The following is a 3162-nucleotide window of genomic DNA, read 5'->3' as shown; positions in this document are numbered from 1 at the left end:
AACTGGTCTCTGGAGGATGGCTGGGGGCAGCACACATGAGATTACAGGTTCCAGAAAGTCTAAGAATAAGTCCTTGAGATCTGGACTTAACAAAGAGTAATTCCACTGGGGGTTTTGGGGGGGCGGTGCTGCATCGATCCGTTATCCCGGGTCATGGGGTGAGGATAGCCAAGGGGGGGACAGGGATAAACATGTCCGATAGGCGACTCATACTGCAGTCCTTGTTGACGCCACCTGTTCCCCCTCACTGGCTTTGGAGCGGAGAACCAGCCAAACGGAACAGGTCACGCAAGGTGGACAGTCAAGTGGAGTTGTGTTTACCTATAATGTGCTCTCTCTCACACACACACACACACACACACACACACACACACACACACACACACACACACACACACACACACACACACACACATACACACACACACACACACACACACACACACACACACACACACACACACACACACACACAAAGACACCCCCCCCCCCCCCCACACACACACACACACACACACACACACACTCTCTCTCACATACAAACACACACTCTCAAACACACACACACACACACACACACACACACACACACACACACACACACACACACACACACACACACACACACACACACACACACACACACACTTACAGTATGATTGATACTTTTTGATTGCTGCACTATACTGTTGTTCAGACAAGCTATCATCTAGTGATAGATTCTTGGCACTACTCCAGCTGAACATACCACTCATTCAGCCTGTCAGTTTCATTGTATTCCCATCGTCCATCTTCTCCGTCCCTCCACCTCATACCACTGTTACCAAGTAACCATGATGACCTGGCCCACACAGCCGTGCCCTCACACCCAAACCGACCTATCACTAGTGATTGTCAACACTGCTTTTACCAAAAATACTGTACTTCTCCGAAGGCTACTATTTACTATGAAGCTCTAGAGCTGCCTGTAGCTAATTCTGTGATACGCTCAACTTTTCATTAGGTATCTCTTCTGACATTCAAGACCCAGTGTCCGACCCACCATCACCGTTCGTCGCCACCCCTTCACCAACACCACCTGGACATACTCTCCCGCGGAAGGCATTGGTTCGGCCCAACCACCTCCAAACACACTGGGGGAGAACCCAGTCCTTCCAGAAAATGACAGGATCAAGCCCCTCAGACACCTGCCAATGTGGGGCTACCCAGACGGTCTCACACATCATCAACGAGGGCCCGACCTTTGGTGCCCCACATGGCCGTAGAGGCCTGGTACAGCTGGACGGAGAGGCACTGAACTGGCTGCTGAATGTAGCAATCCCTGTGTGATGATTCTAAAGGAAATTACACAAACGACAACTACCTTTTCCATGGTGTTATCTGGGCTAAAACGACCCCTTATAACCCACAGGGTTTAAACAAGCTGTTTACGGTGGAATGTGAAGGCGGTTTGCCAGTTTATTGAAATGGTTGAAAGAGAATCTTCATAGCAGGTTACTTAAGCAGATCGAGACCCTGGGAGATTGCGCGCCCAAACCCTTGTAATCTCTGGCTTGACTTGATGAGGCGTAAACCTCTTAGAAGGTGACATAGCGGACAAGTTAGGGCTTCTGTCTGACCTGTAGTTGTAACCAGGATTAACAGGTCCCAACGTAACCGTAGCGACATAATGCTGTCAAGGAACTTTGATCACCTCAAACTTGTTTTGCCACTTTGACGATCATTTCCACAGAGAGGTTCCCATGGTTTCATTACGATTTGTAACTAACGGTGGTCAAAGGATGTTGGTGGCAATTGTGTAGCGTCAGTTCTGGACCCCTAACGGGCCCTCACGATGTACCCGGAACAGATCAGCACCACGGACAGCGCCACTTTCCTCCACCGTCCGCCCTGGGAGTTGCAGCGTCACCAGAGGACATTTGTTTACAAAAGGATGAACAATAGATACAATTTAGCCTATATAATCTGTCACGCTCAGTTTAGTGTCCGCCAGTCCGGGCAGCAGAATGGCATTCGCTATATCATTGGATAACCAGTTTTTTCATTTGTGGCCTTCATTGAATTCATCTGGCCGAAATTAATGCATGTATCACATGGAGAATTCTGCGGCGTGCAGAGCAGCAATGTGGGCTATAGTTGTACGGGCGTGTTCCGTGTTCCACTGACAATGAAACTCGGTTTACTCCGAGTGAATTAAACTGCTCATAAACAGCCGCCGGTAGTGATTGGCTCAAAGGTACGTTTGGCGGGTGTGTGTGTGTGTGTGTGTGTGTGTGTGTGTGTGTGTGTGTGTGTGTGTGTGTGTGTGTGTGTGTGTGTGTGTGTGTGTGTGTGTGTGTGTGTGTGTGTGTGTGTGTGTGCGTGGGAGTGTGTGTGCGTGTATGTTTGTACGTGTGTAAATGTGTGTTTGCGTGTGTCTGTGTGTCTGAGCGTGCGTGCATGTGTGTATCTGTGCGTTTGTGCGTGTGTGTGTGTGTGTGTGTGTGCGTGCGTGCGTGCGTGCGTGCGTGCGTGCGTGCGTGTGTGTGTGTGTGTGTGTGTGTGTGTGTGTGGGTGTGACCTCTTCTGTATGGCTCATAGTGTCCCTCATCACGCGCCTTATCTGTGGCTCGCAGACACTCCGCACCCCGCGTGGCTTTTGATGAACGATGCAATTACCGAGCTAATAAAGGCGCGAGTCTGGACGCGTCTCGTGCGGCCGGGATATACATCAACCTGTTCGCGCGCTTGACGTGCTTATCGGCCGCTAATCAGTGTGTAGAGCAGGTTTCAAAACATCTTCTGTACCTTTATATTTGCTATAATTAAAACTGATGAATATGGCACACACACACACAACGACGAACGTGGTGCTATGTCTATTGGTAATAATGAGTAATAGGCCGGACAGTCCCGACACATATAACCAACAATGGTTGGACATGGTCCGAGAGGTCTCCTAAGGAACATTTGAGGTTGTAAATCAAACAAGCAAATGCCTTTAAATCTCCCCCCTAAAGAAATATGGAACCGACAGTCACACACACAAAACAAGGCACACACACACACACACACACGCACATATACACAGGCTCACACACATACACAGGCTCACACACACACACACACACACACACACACACACACACACACACACACACACACACACACACACACACACAC

This window comes from Gadus morhua, chromosome 13 (genome assembly GCF_902167405.1).
Source record: "Gadus morhua chromosome 13, gadMor3.0, whole genome shotgun sequence".
NCBI lineage: Eukaryota > Metazoa > Chordata > Actinopteri > Gadiformes > Gadidae > Gadus > Gadus morhua.
Note: the sequence above shows the minus strand (reverse complement) of the source record.